Below are 17,255 nucleotides of genomic sequence, written 5' to 3' on the forward strand. Positions count from 1 at the left end.
AATGCTGAAAATTGAGCCGAAACTTTTCTTGGAAGCCAGCGTTTATAACTACAGCACCAAATTGTGTAGAATTATCAAGACAGTGGCATGGGCAACGGAGAAACATCTTGCGATGCAGCCTGTTATTGGAAGAGGTATGAAGATGAGAATAGATAAAATCACGGCTGTCAATAATTGCATGCCATGATTTGCAAAGGCATCTAAATCTAATAAGAGACTTAACCGGCAGGCGAATCAGAACTTCGTTGCTCAAATCATACGGCAGATTTGCCATAACGTCAATCTGTTACGGGGTGTTTATTAGGAGGGATACAGGAGGTGGGATAGGGATAAAAAACACGAGATAAGTTATCCCGCGTTTGTTTGTGAGATAGAAGAGTGAGACAGATGAAGGATAAGTCTCTTATCCCTCGAATCCTATACCTAGGAGGGGGTGGTATAAGGAGGTGGGATAAGCTCCTGCGATTTTAATAGGATGGAAAAGTCCATCTTATCCCTCAAATTAATGTTATGTAGTTTAAATAAGGTTAAAATAGTAAAATGTATTATTTTATCCCTATCCCTATCCCACGTACCAAACATTGAATAATAATTCTCGAATTATATTTTTATCCTTATCCTAACTATTTATCCTTGTCCATATCCAAACCTTTATCCTTATCCCTATCCCAATAGAATATCAAACGCCCCGTTAGGATTTAGCTGATTCGCTCTTTCTTATTTCCAAGTTTTCCTTTTATCAGTTGGAGTTGGAAATTGGTGAAATTGGTGAAATCATGGTGGAGTCTGATATTTCTCCTTTTATCAGTTAGAATTTAGTATATAAGGATTTGAATTTCAGCATTTTGTTTTCAGTTTTGAAAGTAATTAGGCTATACAAGAGTGATCAAAGGCTACAATTATAAATACAAAATTGGGAATGCGATCCTAGAACATTCAAGAAATAACTCACTTAACAAATTTTCAGGAAATAACTCACTTAACAAATATAGCTACAAAATAGGAAAGGCTATCCAAGGATATAATTGACTTAACAAACATATTAAATATATTTACAAACTTTAAAGGGTTGTTGTGAACTGTTTGTTATTACATGATTGATTATTGGTGTTTTATAGAACTATGATTATTTGACATCTTTAAGAGGAATGGACTTGAATTTTGCTAGATTTTATTTGGTGCATTTTACAAAATATTCTAAGTTATAAAATGTGCCAAATAACAAAAATAAAAGTCTAAAGACTAAAGACTAAAAACTAAAAACACAAACAATATATCTTGTTTAACTATGTGAAGTTCTATCATGAAAAGTATCAATATAGATCCCAAAAGATTTGTAGTAAAATATATATGAATCTTCATGTTATGATCCATTTTTTTCAATATTGTTGTTATTAATAAAAGCCCTAGTGGTCCTTTGTGCTACCCCCTAGCCGACTAGGGTGAGTTAGAGCCGCCGCCGCCGTTGCTGGCCTGATACTGCCGTTCTGGTCGTCGGTCTTTTCTTCTTTCCTCATTGACACCGGCAATTTCTGCTCTCATGGAGGAAAATTTGGAAAACCTGCTTGAAAAGGTTACTCTAAACGATGGAGAGGAAGATATCATCGAAAACGTGGAGGACACGGCACAAGCTGAACGCTGGTGCATCACAGGTAAAATCCTATCCGTGAAACCTCTTAATGTTCGCATTTTGACATCGGCCTTACGAGGTCAGTGGCGCACGAATCGCTTCCTAATTGAGGAAGGGGAGGAGGGGCGATTCGCTTGTGAATTCAAGTCTCGGAAGGATAGGGACAGAATCCTAAGGGAAGGACCCTGGACGTTCGAACGCAACCTGGTCCTTATAGCAGGAGTACACGGTCATGAGAGGCCATCAGAAATCCCGCTCACGCACTGCTCCATGTGGGTCCGCATATATGATTTACCTCTAAATCAGCGGAATCAGAAAATGGTCCAAGTGATAGGATCAAGGGTGGGCACTGTGATGCAGGTAATCGACACTGAAACGAAGACAATTGGTAAATATGTTAGGCTTCGGATCAATATAGACATCCATAAGCCGCTACTGAGAAAGATTCGGGTCAGAAACAGCAAAGGGGAAGCAGTATGGGTATTCTTCAAATACGAACGCCTGCCCAATTACTGCTACTGGTGCGGGATACTTGGGCATACACATGATGACTGTGAAATAATGCCAGAGGAATTGACAGAAGTGGATGAATGGCCACACGGACCGTCATTGCAAGCCTCCCCTATGAAGATGCAAAGCTCCAGTCCGATCGGGGCCCGTGATAACATCAGATCGCCGAATTCCAGTGCTAGTGTGGGGCAAAAGTCGTCACAACATGCGCAATCAAGTTCAGTTGGGGATCCGGAACCAAGGAAAAAGCTGGTATTTCACGAAGCTGATACGGGCTGTGATAGTTTGAGCAGTGAAGAACCACGGACCGAGCCAAGTAATAATGGGGATAAACATCAGGGTAAAAGCAGTGGGCAAATACTGGCAGAAGGCAAGAAAGCGCCTCGCAAGGTCCGTATTAACAGGGAGAGACGCAAACAGGTCAATGAAACAACAATTTCTAATCAGATAGAATGTAAGAAACGCAGGATGTCTGATGCTGATGCGGTTATGACAGAGGTTCAAGCACCGAAGAAGAAGTGCATGGATACAGAAAATTATGACAGGGCGGGGGACTCGGAGGAGCCCCGTCCCCAGCCATGAAACTCATAAGCTGGAACGTCCAAGGCATGGGTAATCCTTGGACGTTCAGAGCCCTCAAGAAGGTAATGAGGGAGCATAACCCAACCATCCTGTTCCTGATGGAGACTCGGATAGGGAACAGGGAGAAAAGCAATCTGAGCAATGTTTTTCAGGACTATCATTTTTTTTATTGTGAATTCCATAGGGAGAAGCGGAGGTTTAATTCTGGGGTGGAAGAGAGAGATTGCCCTTGAGATCCGACATTACTCACAACACTGTATTATTTTTTCATCTCTCAAGGGACGGAAATCCGTTGGAGGGGGATGGGCATATACGGATGGCCTGAGCGTCAAAACAAACACCTGACTTGGGACCTTATCCGACATCTTAAAAGCAGTGACCCTTATCCATTACTGGGTTTCGGAGATTTCAACGAAATCCTTTGGCCCTCGGAAAAACAAGGAGGCAGAGTTAGGGATAATAAGGAGATGGAAGATTTTCAAGGCTGCCTGGAAAGCTGTAATCTGCAGGATCTTGGGGCTGACGGTAATGGCTTCACTTGGTTCAACCGTCGTAGTGGAAACGAAGGGATTTGGGAGCGTTTGGATAGATTTGTGGCTGAAGAAGAATGGAATGTTTTGCACCCAATCACAAGAGTGCAGCACCTCCCACGCGTATCTTCTGACCACAACCCTATTCTACTGGACACATCGATTAACAAACGGAAAAAGGGTAAGGCTAATCGACGTTTTCAGTTTGAACAAGTCTGGCGGATGCATGGGGACTGTAGGGAAGTCATAACGCAAGCCTGGGACAGCACGGCTAACAGAGGGCAGTAAATACAACAGCGATTCTCAGTAATTGCAGAGGCACTGTCGGACTGGGATAAACAGCATTTCAGTGACTTACCCAAGCGTATTCGAGAATGCACTGCTGAACTAAACCAGATTCAGCAAGCCGCTGCGACAGTACATAGAGAAAAGGAAATTAATCTCACGAATCGGCTTGCAATGCTTCTACAGTGGGAAGAATAGAAATGGCGACAACGGGCCAGGATTGAATGGATGAGAGCCGGTGATAAGAACACGGCTTTCTTCCACGCTAAATGCAATGCCAGAAGACGCAATAACCGATTGACAAAGTTACAGGATGCTGCGGGTCACAGGTGGAGGGAGATGCCGAGATTGAAGGCGTGGTGATTGACTACTTCACAAACCTTTTCACTTCAATCGGTCCTACAAGGGGTGAGGAATTCACCGGCCGGATAGACACCAGGCTCTCTGAGGAACAGACCAATGAGTTACAAGAGCAATTCAGTAAGGAGGAGGTTTTCCAGGCTCTTCAGCAGATGCATCCCAATAAGGCGCCAGGCCCAGACGGAATGTCAGCACTAGTTTTTCAAGCCTATTGGGATGTAATTGGAGATGAGGTCACAAAATTTATTCTCCAAATTTTAGAAACGGGAGAGATGCCTCCTATGCTCAACCATACTTTAGTAGCGCTCATTCCAAAAGTAAAAAATCCGAGCAGAATGCAAGATCTCCGGCCGATTGCGTTGTGTAAAGTACTTTACAAGATTGCATCCAAGACAGTGGCAAACAGGCTCAAGAAAGTACTACCAAGCATCATTAATGATACACAGTCAGCTTTTGTTGCAGGCAGGCAGATCACGGACAATGCTATCATTGCCTTCGAGATATTCCATAGTATGAAGACGAGGTTAAAAGGCAGTAAAGGGAACTTTGCACTAAAAATTGACATGAGTAAGGCCTATGATAGGGTGGAATGGGCATTCTTGAAACAGGTCCTCCATCAGATGGGCTTCCCGGCACACTTCATCAATCTTGTACTCATGTGTGTCTCTTCTGTGTCTATGGCTTTCTTGATTAATGGGAACCCGCCAGACATAATTTACCCTGCTAGAGGACTACGACAAGGAGATCCCATCTCACCATACTTGTTCCTCCTTTGCGCTGAGGCGTTATCGGCAAACATTAGGCATGCTATCAATTCAAGATAGCTTCACGGGATAAAGATTTGCAGGTCTAGTCCGGTAATTTCCCACCTTTTCTTTGCTGATGATTCAATCCTCTTTGGGGATGCTACATTGACTGAAATTGCACTGATTAAAGACATCCTAGAGAGGTATGCTCAGGTTTCGGGCTAAATTGTAAATTTTGATAAATCTGAGCTATTCTTCAGTAATGGTGTTCCACAGGACCGCAAGATGGATATCAGTAACCTGCTGCAGGTTAGGGAAACAGGCGCATTCCCAAAGTATTTGGGGCTCCCGACAATAATTGGAAGATCCAAAAAATTAGTCTTTGGGAGCATTAAGGAAAGGATCCGGAAGAGGTTGAAGGGATGGGAGGAAAGACTGCTTTCAGCTGGCGGTAAAGAAACACTTATAAAATCTGTAATACAGGCAATACCCCAGTATCTTATGTCATGCTTTCTCCTCCCTGACTCACTATGCAAGGAAATCCAGGGATTAATCAGTCAATTTTGGTGGAATGGGAAACCTGGAAAGCGCACAATTCACTGGCTTGCCTGGGAGGCCATTTGCCAATCGAAGGAGAGAGGAGGGCTTGGGTTCTGATGGTTGAAATCTTTCAATCTGGCCTTACTCGCTAAACAATGCTGGAGAATGTCGAAACAACCTGAATCTCTATGTGCTAGGCTTCTGCAGGCTAAATATTTCCAGGGATCCGATTTGCTCTCCGCTAATCTGGGCGCCAATCCGAGTTATTTCTGGATAGGAATGTGGGAAGCAAGAGATCTTGTTCGAAGAGGCATGATGTGGCGAGTGGGGGACGACAGACGGATCAGAATTATGACTGACAACTGGGTGCCGGGGCTGAACTGTAAAAAGCCAGTACTAATGAGAGGTGATCCTGGCCTGGAATTAGTGAGTGAACTAATTGACAGAGAGAATAACACCTGGGATGACAGCAAGCTTGCTGAGAGGCTAATTCCGTCGGATGCACAGGAGGTGCGGAAAATACGTCTGAGTTACCGTTCACCGACTGACGAGACGTACTGGGGGCCAGAACGAACAGGCACCTTCACGGTTAAGAGTGCCTATTATCTGGCGGAAGAACAGCGTGCAGCAGCGGCTGATACGCCAAGTAGATCCGAACATATTAGCAGCTGGCTTGGATTGCTTTGGAAGATCAAATTACCACCTAAAATTCTGCACTTCAGCTGGAAAATGGCCAGAAATCTCCTACCGTGCTCTGCTGAATTACAATGGAGAGGTGTCCCGACCCAAAACGAATGCCCGGTATGTCACTTACCAGATGAATCTATAATGCATGTATTTATTTATTGTCAGGAAGCTAAGACGGTATGGAAGGAATCACAACTGTCCATCAGGCTAGACAAACTCCGAGCTACCTCGATCGACAGTTGGGCTCGACAATGGCTGGAAACTCTTCCGTCCACTGAAACGTGGATAGAAATCACCACTTTATGGTGGATATGGTTCCGTCGAAACAAACTAGTTCATGAAGGGGTGTGGATTGAACCGCGGATGTTAATCAACAAAGTTGCAGATTATCTACAGGAATTCGATACAGCTCAATTAAACGATCATCGAACTGACCCCCGTGCGCTTTCTTCCAACCGATCAGGACGGGACTCTACGAGAGTATGGTATCCTCCCCCGAGCGGCGTCATAAAAATCAATTATGATGCCAAATTCGGGGAAAATGGCCATGCGTGTAGAGCGGGACTGATCGCGAGGAATTGGCGGGAAGAGGTAATGGCGTCAGCTGGAATTCCGATTGGCTACTGCGCAACGGTGGAAGAAGCTGAACTGCAGGCTGTGCTGGCTGGTTTAATTTTTGCTCGGGACTGCTGCTTCAACGAGATAATTATTGAATCGGATGCACATAAGGTGGTTCAAACACTTAAGTCAGGAAGCTTCACCAACACGGCCCTCCGCTTTCAATACGAAGATGTCACGGCTTGGTTTACTATTTTCAGTAGCTTTTCTATTCTTTTTGTCTATAGAGAGGGCAATCAAGTAGCTCATGCGTTAGCTAAATGGGCTGCAGAACTTGCCGAACCTATTATTCTTATTGAGGATTGGCCTCCGGTTATTGGGAGACTGATCTGTCAAGATGTTGCTAACATCATTATTCAATAAAAGTTCCAAACTTTTCATCAAAAAAAAAAACTATGATTATTTGTTGCTCTTATTATATGTCTAGGGTAAATAATTTATTAGTCCCGGCGATCAAATTCTTGGTGGGAATCATCAACTTTATAATGTTTTAATAACGGCTCACGCTTTTTTAATGATCTTTTTTATGGTTATGCCGGCGACGTCCAATTAGCAAATTAGATCACAATTCAAGCTACTTACCATTTTGGGACAACAATGGAAAATGAATTTTTCTTACCATATGATAAAAAAGAGAAAGAAGTAATCTTTTGTTCCATCTTGGTCAACCTTGAAACAAAGAAAAATGAAAGTAAGTTTCACCATGTATTTGTGTTATTTTTTTAATGAAGTTTTTCTCTCTATACATGTTTTTGGCGACCTACCAATGATCCAAATTGGGTGACAATAACTTCATTGTTTGTGAGCTGATAAAAGCAAACACAATTAGGATCAATATCTACTTAAATTGATAAATTATTTTAATATATCACCGCATAATTAATAATATTCAATTACTTAGGAACTGCATTTTAGACTTCAAATTGCTTAAGTTCTTCTTTGATATTCCAAGGCAAATGATATCTAATTGTAATACTGATATTTTTATTACAACTTTCTAATACATGTATAACTGCACACAGTAATTTTCACCTAGTCAATAACTGCACAATAACATAACTAAAAATACTGCTTAATATTTTAAAGGGATAATTTTAAATTAAATCTTTTGGTTACAAGTATTTGTAGATTGACATTTGTAACTTTTTTTTATAAACCAAACTTTACAGTTTTTGCAGTTAGCAGAATCAAAGCGAATGTCTTAACTCTGTTAAAAGAATTATGTGACTGAGAAAAAAAATTGACTTTTGACAAGTCAACTTCTTCTTCTTAAAATAATATAATAAACATAATTTTATATATATATAAAAATAATGTGCAAGATGTGAAGGTTGATCACAGGTGTGTATATTTTTTAATACATACAACAATTAAAATGTTGGCTCCATTCGTATACTTAAAAAAACAAAAAAGACATGTTGAATAATTTTGTGGGGTTAGATGCAACAAGTTAATAAAGGTATTGTGGAAACTTTAGATATCTACATTTGTATGCCTTTTACTTAGATCAAATTTGTATGATTTAGGACTTTGTGTAGTGTTGGTAGTTATGAGTACCAATGGGATAGGCCCGGCTCCAGTATTTTAGAGGCCATAGGCAGGGTCGGTGCTAATATTTTTTATAGGTTTTAAGCAAAAAAAAATAGCGATTTTGAATTATGTCAAACTAGTAAAATCAATAGTTTTAATTATATTAAGAATTATAATTTATAATTTAGAAGTCTAAAATATATTTTCTAGGGTTTATGATTTATGAATTGAGGGTTTTACTAAATACCGCCCCATAAATTACGTATCACCACCCCCTGTTGGACATTTCCGAACTTTTTATTTTTTCTATCCAAAAACTTAAACTCCTCTCTCTCCCAAGCAAGAAATAGGAATTTTACGAAAATGGATCCGAGCATTCCGGAAGTGGACGAATTCGAACACGAGATAATGTTTCGATCCTAAACGGATGGCGCATGCTGCCCGTCCCACGGACCGAACGGATGAACATTTCGTTCGGTCACAGGGTGAAACGTGTGCGCCACTCGTTCCATCCATGGTACGGGCAACGTGCGCCACCCATTCTACCCGTGGGACGGTCAGTGTGCGCCACCCATTTTACCCTATGACCGAACGGGTACGGTGCCTGTTCCTGCTTGGGGTAAAACAGGTGTCTTGCCCGCTCCCTTAAAATGGGGCCAAAACCCACTAAAACGTTACATTTGTAATTTTTAACGGCTTTTTTTTAACAATTGTTATGCATTTCTTTTATATTGAGGAACCGTTAGAAGATTGGTATACCGACAGGATTTATTATAGTCGATGTTTCATAACGTTCGAGGACGACCTAAGGGGAGTAAATCCACAAAACGTATATCGAGTCCTGGGAGTACAATGACACTCATCATGGACGTGCTCGTTCTTCTAGTTCCTCTCGGAGTCGTGGAAGTCGTGGGAGAAGAAGCTCCTCCTCATCGGTCCATAATGTTGCCTCAACAGGTAATGTTTATTTGATAAACCCAATTTGATTTTCTAAATGTTTTGCAATATTTAGTTCACTAACAAAAATAAGTCCTGCGAGTTTTACAATATCTTATTTCACTCACTGCCGATGGAAATACGGTTGACATTTGTGATTTTTTACATTATGATAAAATAGTTGGAATAATTAAGCCCTACGTCAATCATATGTCGATGTCATAGGTGATGGCAATTGTGGGTTCCATGTCGTTGCAGATTATATTTTTGGTAGCGAAGAATGGTGGCATGTAGTTAGGCACAACATTAAAAATGAAATAATTGCTAACCGTGAACTATATGAAAATGTATATATTGACGGTGTTGATTTATCAATTAGTGGGATTAGTTGGGATGGTGCAGGTTGTACCCGGGAACATTGGATGCTTGTTTGGGACGACTTGTATCTGATTACTACATTGTATAATGTTGCTGTAATATTTTTCGGTTACGCGAGTGGGCAGACATTGATTTTTTCTAGTACTGTCTTACCATTAGACCCAACAAAGCGACACACGACCCGATGACATGACACGAACACGACATGCTTTTTTAGTGTTAGTGTTTAGGGTTTTATGACATGACACGAAAGTTGACACGACACGAAATGACAAGTTAATTTTCGTGTCAACCCGAAAACACGAAACTGACCCGAAATTTAATTAAAGAAATTTAAAAAATTAAAAATTATAATAAACTAGGTTAAAAATAGACATGACTTTTCTTATTTAGAGTATAAATATAAAGAGTATAAAAAAAGTAGGTCAGGTAGTGTAGTGTCGTGTTAGCATGTTAGGTCGTGTTAGCAAGTCAGGTTGTGTCAATTTAATTGGTTGTGTAAAAAATTTGTGTCGTGTCGTGTTTACCGTGTCAAGAACAGGTCGTGTTCGTGTTCTGATTTTGTGACACAAAAAGTTTTCATGTCGTGTTCGTGTTAAAGGTTTTGACACGAACCCGAAACCTGACACGATACGAACACGGAAATTGCCAGGTCTGCTTACCATTGTATGGTGCCTCAACTGCTACAAGACCAGAACGGGAGATAGTTATAGCTTATTTAGGGACTAACTACCCACACTACATCCGTTTAAATTTAGCTACTGATTTTTCGGTACACTTATATTGTCATACTCGTACCGTTTTCATCATCGAAGCATTCAAGGGTGTGAGCGCTTGTATGATGGTCGAAGAGCACAATAGAACAGATTGGCAAACATTAAGGGCTATTAGTTGTATTGTTATTGTGTATTTGTTAGACTTTATGTTTCAGTGGGGTATTAGTTGTATTGTTATTGTGTATTTGGTAGACTTTGTGTATTTGTTGGACTTTATGTTACATGTGATTAATGTTTGAGTTCTGTAATATTCTGGAATGATTCAGTCATGTTTTAGTTCTATAATGTTCTGGAATGATTCAGTTACATTCCAGTTATGTTCAGTAATGTTACACGTGATTAATGTTTGAGTTCTGTAATGTTCTAGAATGATTCAATTATGTTTCGGTTACGTTCAGTAATGTTACATGTTGATACTGTTTGAGTTTTGTAGTGTTCTAGAATGACACAGTTACGTTTTAGTTATGTTCAGTAATGTTACAAGTTGATATTGTTTGAGTTCTGTAATGTTCTGGAATGACATAGTTATGTTTCAGTAATGTTTCATAAATAATAAATAAATCAGGATTAGAAATCAGCAGTGTAAAATACAATACGTACAAATATAATAACAAAACTAAAATACAGTCCCAAATCACTTGGCTAAATGCCAAGCACCCATAATCTGCTCCAACTCCTGTGCGTGTTAAGCCGCCTCCTCCTCATCATGTCCTCTCAACGCTTCCAAAACATCTTGCCTCCAGTTAGATAACCGACTAACCCACTGACAAAAGAAAAAACAAAGACTTCATAAATATCATTTCATATTTGTAAATCAGTAGTTTAAAATCATAATCACTTACAATCTCACTATTTGATCGAGTATGAACAGTCGATGTGGGTGCACTAATCTCCTGCACGAGATGAGGATGTGAATGACAGGTGTACCAATTCATGTACTGATCATGACAGGCCGATGGAGTCCGAGCTGGAGTGAACCGAGATAATGTAAGCATCGCCGCCTCGGGAAATAAGTCCCAACAATCATGCGCCATCACAGTTGGCACGTCTACCCGATACCTCAAGCTAGACCAGGGATGTACGGCCTTGTAAGGCCTCAATATTGGTCTAGGGATGGTTTGCACATAACCCAGCTGGTGAAGGCATCTCCCCGGCATGTAAGGCTCGATCACATCCTAGTATCGTATCCATCCGGCGTATGTCATCCTCAGGGTACCCGTAATGACATCAAGACCATACAACATCCACATCACCTACACATGTATACAACTAAATTAACATACAAGTAAATCAAAATATTTTAATTGCACTGTTTTTATAATTAAATGGAAATTGTACCTCATCCGCTGTCAATCTATCAATTCGGGATCGATATGATCTTAGCCAATCATCAGTCTTCTCTAACGCGATAGATGGCCACATGGAAGCCCTATGAACATTGGGGTCCACTATCACTCCCTCTCGATGAGGCCTGAAGCATGAGAAGTACTCATAACTCCATGCCGAAAGAAGTGTCAGACAACCCGTGATCTTTCTGCATTCTCCTCTAATAGCAATACCTAAATGACGATATAGATATGCTAGTGCAGCCGAGCCCCACAAGAATCCAAATGCGCCAGATGCCGAGTCCTGCACCTCCAGCAGATAGACAGGTCGGATGTGGTCACCACTCTTATCTACGAACAAGGTGGAACCGAACATCAGCCACATCCAAGCTCTCGCTTGGGTATCGGGAATCTGATCTCCTCCACATAAGTCCGTGACGGAAGCCACCCGTAATCCATCGGATATGTAGTGACCAACCTGCAGCTCAGTTCGAGTCAGCCCAAACAAGTCCATTACGTATGACTATAGCTCCTGCGGACCCTGCTCAACGGTCACCATGGCCCCATCTACGGGGATACAGAGAATCTGCCACACGTCATGCAACAGAAATGCTCATCTCACCAAAAGGCATGTGAAATGATGACGTGTCTGACTGCCATCGCTCTATAAAAGTCGTAATCGGAGGTGCATCGATGTGGCTATACATGATAGCTGGAAGATGAGCCAACCCAGATGAATCTATACGCGACTAGAGCTCCTCAGAAGCACCACTATACTATGACATCAGCCTGCCGTAATAAACTGATCTAGTATGGCACATGAGCACGCCCTATCCTACCCGCTCCAGATAGCAGATGCAATATGTCCCAGGAAGCTCGGGATCATAGTACCATCAACTAGACCCCCGGGGATATGGGCCTTCATGACCCAGTCGTCCTCTATAATACTCCTAGAGCGTTTGCCGCTACCTGAAATTACAGTACACGAATTACATTTGAATCAGAAGTAAATCACATAATAATAACTAAATTTAGCTAATACAAGGATAAATATATAATGTAAAATGAAATTTCTTACCAGAAGATGACCCTGCAGCAGAAAAACACCCGTCTCGACCCCTCGTCACTACACGAGGGGGTACTAGGACATTATCAACACTCAGAGGAGGCATAGAGTCATCTACTTCCATCTTTAAATCATCAGCCTCCTCCTAACGTCCAACACGTGCAGCGTGTGCCCTCTAGGCATCCCCCATTAATCTCTGCTCGATCTGATTCCTCCGAGCGGAGGTAGTAACAACATGACTAGATGTATGCCGGTGTCTAGAACCACCGTCAATAATGTCAGCCTGTAAATTTACAAGAAAAGCAATTAACAACATATCCAATCTCTAATAAGTTATCTATCTGAAATTTACTTTTTACATTAATAATGACAAATTACCAACATATTATTTCCAAGCTTCAATTCAACATTTTCAATTTTTTTACTATTTCGGGTCCGCCAACGGGCGTCCTGACACTAAAGTTTTTTAAAAAATAAATTAAAAATACCCTAAATTGGCTTGGGCGGGTGATTCACACCACGTGTCCCAGGTCCAAATGGGTGCGCCGCAACCGTTTGGCCCTAGGGTGGAACGGGTGCGCCACCGTTTCTCTACATAGGGAGAAAGGGCACCGTTCCCGTTTCCCTAAGGTAGGAATGGGTGTGCCATCCCGTTTCCCCTCAGGAAGAAACGGGTGCGCCCCACCGTTCCACCCTAGGGCCGAACGAACAGCGATCCCGTTTCTACCTTAGGGAAAACGGGTAGTTCATCCGTTTTTCCTCGGTGTCGAACGGGTGGCGCACCCGTTCAGGCAAAATCCATCGAGTTTCATCTCCGATTCCGGAGACAGAACTCGTGTTTTCGAATAAATTTAAAAAAAAAAACTTACCAGAAGACCCATCAAGCCTTTTCCCATTTTGTGTTTTGGTGTCATGACATTTTAGTTCGGGTTTTTGAAAAACCAAAAAACGTTGAGATGAATTGAGAGGATTATGAATTTTGGGTGCAAATTATGAGAAGGGCATAAATGTCCAAAGGGGGCAGTAATTAGTAATTAGGGGGGCGGTAATAGCAATTCACATTTTGAAATTATGGTGTAAAATCATAATATAAAGAAAATAATGACATATTAAGAATTAAGTTTGGTGATATGATTTAGTTGTAATTTTCTACTTAATTATGATATTCATGTATTTGATCCAATATCATATTACTTGGTCATGTTCTACTTATGAACGAGTATTATAACTACCTCTAAAAGAAATTATTATATATACAGTAAAAAACAATTTGGGCCCCTTTTGGCTCAAGCCTTATGTGGCCGCACTCTTGGCCTATCCTTAGGGCCGGTCAATAAACATTTGGCCTTTCTTATGAATTATTGTCCTACTAAATTATAATTTTCATTTTGAATTTGTAAAAAAACTCAACATAAGAAATTTGATCCGTACAGATTGTTATGTAATTAACTCAATATGTTATATTACAAAAAAATATCATTTTTTATTAAATCAAGTTATAAAACTCAAATACCGAGCACAACCCATATAAGCCCACAAAAAATACATATATTATTTTTAAGGATAAAAAATGGGTTGCGGTGGTCCATAACGTTTTGCGCTAGTCCACAAATATTCGGGCATTCTTATAAGTTGGTGTCCTATACTAGATTATAATTTTCATTTTCATTTTGTAAAAATACTCACCATAAAAAATTTGATCGATACATGTTATGTAATTAACTAAATAGTATGAGTAAATTAATGAAAATTAATTGTGTCCTAAAATATATTGTAACAAGTAAATCAATATATAATATATTAGTGATTTTAGATTGAATATATATTAACATTTTGGATGACAGTGAAGAACAAGTATCCATTGCCTTGGATTGATGATTTGTTAGATCAACTTAGTGGAGCTCGTCATTTTTCAAAGATTGACCTAAGATCAGGGTATTGGCAGTTGGGAGTTGCAGAAGCTGACATACCTAAAACTACTTTTCGTATAAGGTATGGTCATTTTGAGTTTCTTGTGATGCCTTTTGGTTTGACTAATTCTCCTGCAGCTTTCATGGCATTAATGAACAAGAATTTTCAACCATATTTAGACAATTTTGTTGTGGTATTTATTGATAATATCCTAGTATACTGAAGGACTATGGGTGAGCATATTTGAGAATTGTTTTGAAAATTTTGAGAGATAATCAGATGTATGCAAAGCTGAGTAGATGTGAATTTTGGATGGACGAAGTTGTATTCCTTGGTCATGTGGTGTCAGGTGAAGACGTTCAACTCGACCCTTCCAAAATTAAACCTATTGATGAATGGGAACCACCAAAGAATGTTACAGACAGAATCAAAGAATGAAGAGTAATAGAAAGGTGAATTAGCAATAATAATGAAATAATAGTTTTGAAAGATTAAGAGGATGGATAGATGCTATTTATAATTCAAGGTTTTGAATTGATGAAACTATTTTGATGAAATTTGTATAGGTTTTGGTTAAAGTGTAGATTTATAATACTAGTCAAGCTAGTTTTTTCTAATTTTTGATAACGTCATAACTGTATTACACATTTGTAGGATTTTTCCATTGAAACAGCAAAGCCCATGTTCAAATTAAAGAAGTAATCGTTGCAGCTCATCTCCACCTCCATCTCATCAATTCATATTACCACATATATCATCATCAACTACACAACACGTGGAAAAGTTTGTTATTTGTGATTGTTCCAATTTTACCCCAATTCTGTTATTTTCTTCCTTATATAAGCAAGCTCATGCAACACTGTAGTATTCATTGAGAATCCCAGAAATTCTCTTTCAGCTTTGTTTAAAGTTTTCTTTTGATTCAATGAAGAGTTCCAAAATTATCATGGTATCAGAGAGACTTCCGCTATAGACTCGATTCTCTGTTTTCTCTGATTTCTTCTTTCATAATTTGTTCTCCATGGCTAGACCCAACATCACATCTGGAAGCCCTTATTTTCTAGCAACTAATGAAAATCCATCTCTAACCTTGGTGAGCCAGGTGCTAACGGGACCAAATTATCACCAATGGTCTCGATCTGTAAAAGTGGCCCTGATTTCGAAGAATAAGTACGGATTCGTTGATGGATCTATTGAGCAGCCAGCAGCCGGAGATCCGATGCTTCCTGTTTGGCACAGGTGCAACACAATGGTGCTGTCATGGCTTTTACATGCTCTTTCCCAGCAAATTGCGTTAAGCATCATGTGGTTAGATAAAGCGGTTGATGTCTGGAATGATCTTAGTGAGCGTTATACTCAGAAGGATGCACTGAGAATCTCAGGCCTTAAACAAGAGATACAAGCACTGAAGCAAGGTGAGTCATCTGTGACTGATTATTATACAAAAATAAAAATTATGTTTGATGAGTTAATAAAATTTGAGGCCAATTCCAAAATTTGATTGTGATCCTGCATGCTCTTGTGATATGTTTAAAACTTTAAGAGATCACCAAGATGCTGATCAGGTCATAACCTTCCTGCAAGGATTGAATGATCAGTATTCCACAGTGTGCTCACAGATCCTTCTCTCGGATCCACTACCCAACCTTAATCGTGTTTATGGCCTGGCACTTCAACAAGAAAGACAAATAAGCCACAATATTAAGAGCATAGCAAATCCTAGTCCACCTTTTGCTGGTCTTACTCATTTTCAACCCAAACCTAACCAAAATCACAACAGGTAAAGCACAAACAGAAACACAAATTACCGCAAGAACTTTAACCATACCAAACAGCCTCCAATGTGCACATACTGTGATACTCCAGGACACATAGAGGATACATGCTTCAATAAGCATGGATATCCACCTAGATATGGAAATAAAAATAAAAATAAGTCTGTTCTTGCTAAGGCAAATTCGGCAGCTCAGCATTCTGAATCGGGTGAGGTAGATTATGACTCGGATGACTATGGATCAACATATCAAGGTAGTGGAGATGCAGATCAGTATGTTCTGACTAAGGAGTAGTACCAGCAGCTAATCTCTTTGTTGCCTGCCAATACTGAGGGATCTAGCTCATCAGGCAAAACTGCAAACATGATCAATACCAAAGGCAAAATAACAGCAAGTTACTCTGGTATAATTCTCAATAGCTCTTTAAATAAAGTTTGTTTAAAGTCCTGGATAATCGACACTAGAGCTACTGATCATATTGTTTGTGATTTTGCCAGTTTTGAGTCTTATAAGATGGTACATGATTGTAGTGTTAGTTTGCCGAATGGAGAAATAGTGCCTATGATGTATTCAGGTTTTGTAGTGCTTAGTCAGAAATTACGGCTGAAGGATGCACTCTACATTCCTTCTTTCAACTATAATCTGATAAGCAGTAGTAAGCTCATGGAATCTAGCAATTTATGCCTAATTGTAACTGGTGAACAATGCTTGATACATGACACAACAAACTGGGGTTATACCATTTAACAGTACCACATGTTAGTTCATTGTTTTCTGTTTCAACAAATATACAGACACAAGATTTGTGGCATGTTCGTTTTGGACATCCATCGCACAGTAGAATGCAGAAGATTCAACAACAATTTGCCTTGCCAATTTTCAAGACTAAAGACCCTTGTGATGTGTGCCAAATAACAAGGCAGAAGAAATTGTCATATAGCTTAAGTTATAATATAGCTAAACATTGTTTCGATTTAGTTCATGTTGATATATGGGGTCCCATGAGAGAATCCTTTACTGATCATCACTATTTTCTCACGATAGTAGATGACTGCAGTCGTTTTGTATGG

This window comes from Euphorbia lathyris, chromosome 8 (genome assembly GCF_963576675.1).
Source record: "Euphorbia lathyris chromosome 8, ddEupLath1.1, whole genome shotgun sequence".
In the NCBI taxonomy this organism is placed as follows: domain Eukaryota; kingdom Viridiplantae; phylum Streptophyta; class Magnoliopsida; order Malpighiales; family Euphorbiaceae; genus Euphorbia; species Euphorbia lathyris.